Raw genomic sequence first — 9501 nt, 5'->3', positions numbered from 1 at the left:
GGCTCAACCCACCCAGAAGCCAGAAGGCACAGGAGCCAGTTGGGGCCCTACAGGTAGAAAGTGGATCTGGAGCTGGGGTGGGCAGGGGTGCAAGCCATTGTATAGCATAAAGCCTATCTTCCTTTACAGGAGATGACCTTTTGTCATATTTCAGATTTTCCCTAACCCGTGTGCCCGAGTCACTTTAAAAACACACAAATAAAAGTAACTGTGGGTTCCTTTCCCCGTTTTGCACCCAGAAGCTGAAAGTATTACCCTCTGAAAAGAAGAGGCAAGAACCAATGGTTTCTCAGCCCAGGCACAAAGCTTGGGCATAACAGCTTCTTCCCCGGATCCCAGAGCGCTCAGCATTCTAGACAAGGCTGCTCGATTGATGGTTACCACGACAAGTTGGAAATGTCCATATCGGCGTTTCTCTGACCCCAAATGCATCTCTTTCCCAGGCTGCATTTCCCCCTGTTCTTCTGAAAAGTGACAGGTAAGAATTTCATCCACCACTATTGTTCCCTTTACCCCCCCCTCATTCCTCTCCTCCCTCCCTTCCATTTCCCCCCCTGTAATTTCCTTTTATAACTTATAATTTTGAGCTCACAATTCAACTCACCATTTGGGAGGCAATTTTCCCGCTCTTGCCTTCTTTCAGGCGTCCTTGTTTAGGCAGTCTGGATGGGGTAGCCCAATTTTTCAATTTCCTGACAATATCTTCCTTGAAGAGACTCTCTCTGCCACCCCTCTTGGGTTTTGTCCTCTGCTGCCGTCCACATCCTGGTCAAGGACAGCCTCAGAAGGACACAGCTGTTTCTTGTCTGACAGTCCTGTGACTTTGGTAGAAACTGTCTTTCTCATAGCTTCAGTGACACTTCCTTCTCGATATAATATACTCTTTCAAACAGGTGTTGAGGAATATGACATTTGGAATATATAATAGCTGCATTCGAATATACACCTTCTTCAGACAGTAGCTAAAAGAAGAAAGGGAGCTGGCTGGTGTGGAAAATCCATTCAAAGGATTTGCATATCTTCCATCCTGACCCGCTACCCCACCCTTTACTATGTTCTGATAGTCCTAGTTTTATCTGCAAACTTCTCTACTGAAGAATCCTGAAATTAAGACAGACCCTTTCCCTCTTCTTTTTACAGTAACACCTGTCTGTGCTGGGGACATTTAAAACAAAGAGTTAAGGAAAACAAACAAACAAACAAAACCACTGTTAATATTTGGGTATATTTCTCTTCTTGGAAGGGTTTTAGGAGTATACTTACCTTTCAAAATAAAAATAGGCTTTAATGAATTTTTAAAATTACTGTAGGAGTAAGTTAAATTTAAATTTATCATAGAAGTAAACGTTTTTTTTTTTTTTAAACAAGATTTAAAAGGTATACAAGGAAAATGAAAAACACTGTAATCCCTCCTCCCCCATCTAGGGGTAGTAATTTAGTCTTTTGGTATACATAATGATGTGGGAAAGGCATTAGGGCTTAAAGACGAGGCCAAGAAAGAATTCTTGAGATGTTTTTGGTGCAAAAAGGTGATTTTATTACAGCAGGGGAACAGGACCCAAGGGCAGAAAGGAGTGGCGCATCATATACTTTAGTTGGGAAGGGATTGGGGATAGTTAAGTCTCGAAGGAATTTTGGAAGCAAGGTTTCCAGGACGTTGAGGGGGCTAGCTATAGCTGGGAAAAGGTCATTTATTACTGTGTAATAAAACCTTAGTCATGAGACCCTTCAGATGTATATCGGTGGGCCACAGGCTTGTGGGGTGATTGCCAAGACGTATCTTAGGGGGTTTAGAGATGCAGGAAATTTCTAAAGGAATTTTTATACATTAAAGTACACTTAGAGGATTGGGGGAAAGGGGGAGGGGGGCTCAAGCTAGGATTGCATTTTGCCCTTAGCAAAGTATTAACATTGAGGCAGTGGAGTCCCTAGAGGAATGTCACTTGCCCTATTTCAAGGATTTGTCAATGGACTGTAGGTAGAAGGAAATTTAGTAATTTTTCTTCTGCCTTTGTTTCCCACATCATATCCACATCTACATCTGTATCTTGTCTCTTCTATTGTTTTCTTTGACAAAAATTAGATCACAGTACATATGCTATTGTTTTGTTTTTTTTTTAACTTACTAACATCTTTCACTCTCAGCAAGTACTGATTTTCACCATTAGCTTTCATACTTTTGTACCATGGTGAGAAATACATTTGACACTATGATCTAGTTCACTGTTGTGTCCAGCACCTCTCAGTTTCTAATTGGAATAAACGTTTCATGAACCACTACTCACCTCTATTATATATGATGTACTCTGGTTATTTTCCTATTTTATTCCTTTTCATTAAAAAAAAAATGCTGGTTATGACCCAGTAAATTGATTTCAAGACCCACTAATGGGTTATGACTTACATTTTGAAAAACATTCTCCTAGGCCACAATTTTAATGGGTTTATTGTATTTTGAACTGCAGAGTTTTTAAGTTGCATGGAATCGAGAGGAAGTCTTGTCCAGCCTCTTCATTGAATAGGCAGGGGAGTGAAAATTTTATTTTCTCAATAGCTAGTACAAGAATTCCCCTCAGGAAGGGAATTTTCTTTGTTTAGGGAAATACTTTGTAACTGCTTATAGTGGGGAAGGGTGTTGCATTGGGAGTAGCTATACAAAGAATAAACAGGAATTTGGAATGGTGATCATTGAGCCACGTGGCAGAGGTGGTAGACGCTTAGTTAGCAAAACAAAGAACTTCTAGGAACTAAACTATCTGATATTGAATTTATATTATTTGCATTGCTACCCTGTAAATTCATCTATTCTCTCAAGTTTTCAGAGTCTTTGGGAGGAAGTGATAGAGTCTTCAGTGTCTTTGGGAGGAAGTGATAGAGATAAAAAATCAGATTGGATTAAGAAAAAATACGCTGGGAGTGTTTATTTGCTTATGAACTGAATACACGAGGCATGGCTGGGTTCAGGGTCCAGGGCCTTAAATAATGTTAAGACAGTTAGTATCTCTTTTTTAAAAAGATTTTATTTATTTATTTGACAAAGAGAGCACAAATAGGAAGAGAGTAGGCATAGGGAGAAGCAGGGAGCCCAATTAGGGGCTCCATCCCAGGACCCAGGGATCATGAGCTGAGCCAAAGGCAGCCGCTTAACCGACTGAGCTACACAGGTGCCCCAACATTTGGAGTCTTTTTTTATCTCTCTCTCTCTCTCTTTTTTTTTGGTTCTGTGAAAATTAAGAAAAAGGAAACCTCCTTTAGAATGGAGTTGGGAGGCCAGTAGGGGGAGCTCTCAAGCCCTACCGTGCCTTGTCAATTACAGAACCAAAGAGGAGAGGGACCTTGGTGGTAGGTGGTAAAGTAGTAGGGTGGTAAAAGGCTTTCCTCCTCCCCTGGCAACAGCCCAGCCAGTGAGAGACTGTCACAGCTCAGCCAATGAGAAGCCACTGTACTTCAAACTCCAAGTTTACTCCAGTGGACTTTTTTTTTTTTAAAGATTTTGTTTATTTATTTGACAGACAGAGATCACAAGTAGGCAGAGAGGCAGGCAGAGAGAGAGGAGGAAGCAGGTTCCCTGCTGAGCAGAGAGCCCAAGACGGGCCTATCCCAGGACCCTGGGACCACGACCACGACCTGAACCCAAGGCAGAGGCTTTAACCTACCGAGCCACCCAGGCGCCCCACTCCAGTGGACTTTTTGTTTATAACAGCCTTCCCAACTCCCACTGTCCTCTATAAAAGAGGGTTCCTCTCCTTTGCCCTTAGGACTTGCCTATGGTTTTGCAGTAGCTGGCTTGTCCTGTATTGTAATCCTCTGCTATTCCTCAGAAAATGCATTTTTTTGCTGCTAAATTAATTGGCAGTTTTATTTTTTAGGCCAACTGTTCATTCCCAGGTATTGATTCCTAGTATTTTTCCCCCCCAAAGTCCCACAGCTAATTCTCATTTGATTGACTAGGATCATAGGACCATCTTTGATTGATGATATGGCCATCTTAATCACTGTGGCTATGGCGATGGGACGCTCTGATTGGCCGGGCCTGGATCACCTGCTCACCCTCCGAGCCAGAGATGACCTCGCATTCATATTTACTTGGTTTGAGGTGGGTGAAGAGTGGTTTCCAGAAAATTCGGTTCACATTGGGAGAATCAGAGGTGGGCATCAAATATGCTATATGGGCTTCAAGTGAGCAGTTAGCTTGGTGGAGGCTGAGGAAGGAGCTGAATTCCTTTGTATCCTGTACAAAGATAGCTGTTTTAATCTTGTCTAGATCATGAAGGAAAGAGGATTCTTGAGGATATCCGGGTTGCATAAACTGGGTAACTGAAGCCCAGAGAGTTTCAGAAACCTGCCCAAAATCATACAGCTAATTTTTATTATATATATTATGTGTGTGTGTATACATATAGAATATATACATTATATCTAATTTTTATTAGAGCCCAAATGGAGCACAGTCTCCTGCTGAGGCTCAGCAGTGTGTCCGCTCATGCAACATTTCCTCTTTTCCGCTGCCCCCATCAAACCCAGAAAATGTCCCAAGGTTCTTCCTCCCCCCCCCCCCCCCCCCGGAGTGCATGCCCTCATGAGCCCCACACCCATGCCTTGGGGCTGCCTGGGGGCTCTGAATGGCACCTAAGGAGAAGCTTATTTAAGAGTCGGGTTCTAGCCTTTTCAGGAGACTGGCAGCTCAGATGTCTGGAAGAGAGGCTCAGCATGCAAGATCTCAGAAGAAAGGCAAACCCAAGCAGCATTGTCAGTGGAAGAAGCAGGAGTAACCAGGAGGGGACATACTGCTGTAGAAAGGGGACTGGTTATTGCGCACTTCCTATTTACTATATATCTTAGTATATTATTTTATTGGATCTTCAGGAAACAGAAAGTGAGGGGGATTGGTATTGAGAATGGCATTGATATTGAGTATTGAGATGGCAATGGTATTGGTATTGAGAATTGCGAAGGGTCTGGAATATGATTGAATAAGTCAGTGAATGCACGAATGGAGTTTATGCTTGTATTAGTCAGCTCGGGCTGCTGTAACAAAGTAGCAGGAAGTAGGTGGCTTAAAGGATAGAAATGTATTCCCACACAGTTCTGGAGCGAGAAGGGCAAGATCGAGGCATCAGCAGGGTTGGTTCCTTCTCAGGGCTGGGAGAATCTGGCCCACACCTCTCTCCTAGCGTCTGGTGGCTGGTGGCAGTCTCTGATGTATAACTAACCCCAACCTCTGCCTTCATCTTCTCATGTCTTTCTCCCTGTATGCATTTGTCTGGGTCCAAACTCCCCCCCTTTATAAGGACCTGACCATACTGGATTAGGGACCCACCTACTCGAGTCTGACCTCATCTACACTGAACTGATTGTACCTGCTCTGACCGTATTTCCAAACCAGGGGCGGGAGGGGGAGGGTGAAGACTTTGGCTTCTGAATTTTGACACACAATTTCACCTGTGATGATACATAAGCAGAATCGTGAGAAAAGCCAGGTTAAGCAAGAGGAAACAGATGTCTTTACTTTGGGGCCTCTGTGGAGGTTTTTTTTTTTTTTTTTTTTTTAAGATTTTATTTATTTATTTGACAGAGAGATCACAAGCAGGCAAAGAGAGGAGGAAGCAAGCTCCCTGCTGAGCAGAGAGCCCGATGCGGGGCTCGATCTCAGGACTCTGAGATCATGACCTGAGCCGAAGGCAGCGGCTTAACCCACTGAGCCACCCAGGTGCCCGCTCTGTGGAGGTTTTACCACCTCACTGCACAATCTCTCACACACATACCACCACTGAGAGGAGGGGTCTTCGTCCCCTTCCCTGGAATGTGAGGCCTGTAGAGTATGGTGGAAATGACACTATGTGACATCTGAGGCTGGATCATAAAAGGACATACCACTTCAACCTTGTTTGCTGGCATATTAGGCTGCCCTGTCCTAAGGGACATGTGGAGACTCTGTGGCCAGCAGTCCCAGCTGAGCCCACCCTTCTGGGTATCTGTTCGAGTTGCCAGACAGATGAAAGCAAAGTTACCTGGGAAATGGGACTTCTGGCTGTAGCTGTTATAATTCCAGCTGTTGGAGGAGGCATTGGAGTTGAAAGCCCAGCCACAGTGGAATAAAGATGAATGGTCCCTCCTGTATATAAATACATGCATATACACATATATACACACTTTATATATGTCACATATACATAAAGTATTAGTATTATAAGGTGTAAGTGATATAGAAGACATAGTATTATATAGTATTATATAGAAGACATTAGTATTATATATAATTATATAGAAGACATTAGTATTATGTAATATGTTACATATAAGGTATTAGTCTGGGTGCTTTAGGTAAACAGAACCAGTAAAGTGTATACATGATTTTCAAAATCTGCAGGGTGGGACTGGAGACCTAGGGAAGGGTTGATGCTGCAGCTCGAGTCCCAACATCATGGTCTGCAGGCAAAATTCCCTTACTCAGGAGAGTTTGGTCTTTTTTTTTTTTTTTTTTTTTTTTTGTGGTAAAACCTTCAACTGATTGGGTGAGGCCCACCCACATTATGGAGGATTAATTTGCTTTACCCAAAGACTACTGATCTGTTAATCTCATCTAAGAAACACCTTCGTGGTGACATGTACATGAGTGTTTGACCAAACACTTGGGTACTGTGGCCACAGCTTGGTGATAGCCAAACCATCATTGGCTGTTTGTTGTGCAGTAATAGATAACTGGAACAGCCTGTGGCAGTCTCTTGCTGTGTGCTGTGACTTTCCAAGTGGGTGATAATACGCCACATTGTGCAGTTTTATTTGGTCAAACTTCCCAACCTCCTTCCCGCTCCCTATTTTGCATTATATGTGTCTTTTTTAGCAGAGACCTCTGGGTGTGCTGTTCTGGAGAACACCTCTTAACAAACTGAGTGTAGCACTTCAGAGCAGACTCGGGTTCAGTTCTTGACAGAGATTCTAGCTGTGTGACCTTGAGTAATTATTTAACCTCTCTGAGCCTCAATATCTTCATCTATAAAGTGAGACAATCATACTGGCCTCACTGCTGTTGTGAGGAGTAAATTAAATGGGCCATGGAAAGGGCTCATTCCAGTAGCTGGACACACAGTTATTCATTCATTCATTCATTCATTCATTCACCAACAGGACCCAGATTTTACCAGTCTGCTGTGCTCTTCTTCCTCTTAAGGCCTTCATTGTGATGCTTAAGCTCTCGTTTTCTAGAAGCTTCTCTCCCTTCCAGTTTTTCTTTCTTCCTTTCTATTTCCCCCTTTATTTTTTTATTTTCCTTTGTAAAATCAGGTTTCTCCCCCCCCCGTCCCTGGAGGACACGTGCGTGTTTCACAAATTCATCTTATTTGTCACCTCAGCCAGCCGCTGCTCTCTGGACCACTGCTTCACATTTCCCACAAGGCACTGCTCTCTCTGCTTCAGCTCCCTTCCTTCTGCCTCCAGCTGCTGCGGCTCTGCCCTGTGTGCTTCCCCTCCAGCACAGGACGGACCCTGCTGCCCAGGGTGACAGTAAGAACAGGCTCCATCTTTTATGCTGACTTGACTGGATTGTTCCAGGATCGAATGTTCCAGTTACCTGCCGGAGGTACCATGCTCAGAGCCCACCACGGATCCAACCCCATGGACATTTACAGAGCTCCCTCTACCCTGTGAGCATCTACAGTGTTCTTGGCATTGCCTGCCTGAAAGGGACTTCACATGGCCTGCCCAGCCTAAGACTGACCTTTCTGCTTCCTCATTGCCTAACCTCATTCCAGGATGTCTGTCAGTGGGAATTTCCACTCCTCAAAGGGCACCCCACTATCAGGTAGATCATGGGCCCCATGGCTCTCTGCTGGACAACTTTAATATCATTACTATACCTTTTTTCTTAGACTGAGGTTAAGAGACATGAGAGTTCAGGATGATATCCCCATACTCTGACCCACGTGCACCTGCAGCACTGTGCTCCTACTACATTCTTGAAAGAATTTCCCCACGGTCCCCTTTTCTCCTCCCATCAGATGGTTAGGGATGAATTTGTCCAAGGCAGTAGCCATAGCTTCATCTGGCTACTGAGCACCTGAATGTGGTAAGTCCTAATGAAGTCATGTTGTAAAGATGAAATGTACGCAAGCTTCAAAGATAGTACTAAAAAATGGGATGCCAAAACATCTCAACCGTTTTTATGCTTACATGCCCAAAGACAATACTTTCTGTATATTAAATGAAATAAAATATCTTACTAAAACTAATCTCACCAATTTCCCCTTTTAAAAAATGGCTCCTAGAAAAATCTAAAAGTGCATTATGTGACCAGTGTGATATTTGTACCAGACAACCTCAGAGCAGAACCTGGGGCATACTCAACAGTTTCCAGATGAATAAGCCTCTGAAATAATAAAACTAGGTAAGGAAGGGAGTTTGCTAAGAGCGAGGAAGCTCCAGAGATCTGGGATCACTTTCCTAACCTCCCTGTGACCTGGGGGGCCTTGTCCTCATCCTCTCGGGCCTCTCAATACTGGAATGCTCTCCCCGCCTCTCTGCCTTCCGCCTTCATGTGGCTCATCCCTTCTCTTTTCTTCTAGAGTTAGCCCCTCCCCCTTTCATCTCCTCCGAGAGATATTTCCCAACACCCCAAACTCCTGCTAAAAATGTCATCTTGCTAGGGGCGCCTGGGTGGCTCAGGTTATGATCTCGGGGTCCCGGAATCGAGCCCCGATTCTGGCTTTCTGCTCAGCGGAGAAACTACTTCTTCTCCCTCTGCCTGCTGTTCTGCCTACTTGTGTTCTCTCTCTGTCTCTCCGTCAAATATTTATTTATTTAATAAATAAAATCTTTGCGGGGAGGGGAAGATGCTGAAGGACCACTTCCAAACTGCCTCTGGAAGTCTGGGGGGTGTTCTACAAACCCTACCTCACGGAACACTCTGACGGTTATCCACTGTTTTCATCTGCCCAGCATCCATCTCCCCTCTTCTGGGTACAGCCCCCAGGTTTTTCCTTGGGGATTCACCCACCTGACATCCTCAGTCCATCTCCTTCAAACAACACTGGCCTTATTCTCCAGAGACCAATCAGGCATGTGACCCAGATCTAGCCAATCAGTGTAGTTCTTCCTTCGGTCACAGTGATTGGCTCAAGTATGGGCGCGTGACCCAAACTGATCCAATGGCGTTCAATTCTAGGAGCTGAGAGGCTGGGAGCTTGAGAGTTCTGGGGTCCCTCTTTCCCCTGAGAAGGAAGCTAACCCAGGAAGACAGGTGAGACGTGTCCAGAGAGACTGAGCCCTGTGACATGCTTGAAGCCGCTGAATTGAGCTGTGCCTGAACGAGGCTTTATGGTCGACTTTTTAGTTACAGGAGCCAGGGCATTCCCTTTTTTTGGTTCATGTCCTTTCCATGTGAGGTTAAATGATTTGTGACCGAAAGCCAGGGTAGCGTTGCCTCCTCCCTGCTCCCGTTTGTGTACCCTGGTCATCCCAGGTAGTCTGCAATAGGAAAGGAAAATTTCACTAGGAAAAGATAAT

General features: G+C 44.4%; 1 long non-coding RNA gene across 1 annotated transcript; it reads right to left on the bottom strand.

The window, feature by feature from the left end:
• Window positions 1-4414: 4414 nt before the first annotated feature.
• LOC125082708 (uncharacterized) lies at window positions 4415-8520 on the bottom strand. Its single transcript, XR_007122048.1, has 3 exons — window positions 7348-8520; window positions 6012-6115; window positions 4415-4719 (listed from the first exon to the last, which is right to left on the bottom strand). It is a non-coding gene; the product is annotated as an uncharacterized LOC125082708 (long non-coding RNA).
• Between the last annotated feature and the right edge of the window lie 981 nt (window positions 8521-9501).

The sequence above is a fragment of the Lutra lutra genome, chromosome 12 (genome assembly GCF_902655055.1).
Source record: "Lutra lutra chromosome 12, mLutLut1.2, whole genome shotgun sequence".
NCBI lineage: Eukaryota > Metazoa > Chordata > Mammalia > Carnivora > Mustelidae > Lutra > Lutra lutra.
The sequence above is the reverse complement of the archived record's forward strand: the minus strand, read 5'-3'. Positions and strand labels throughout refer to the sequence as shown.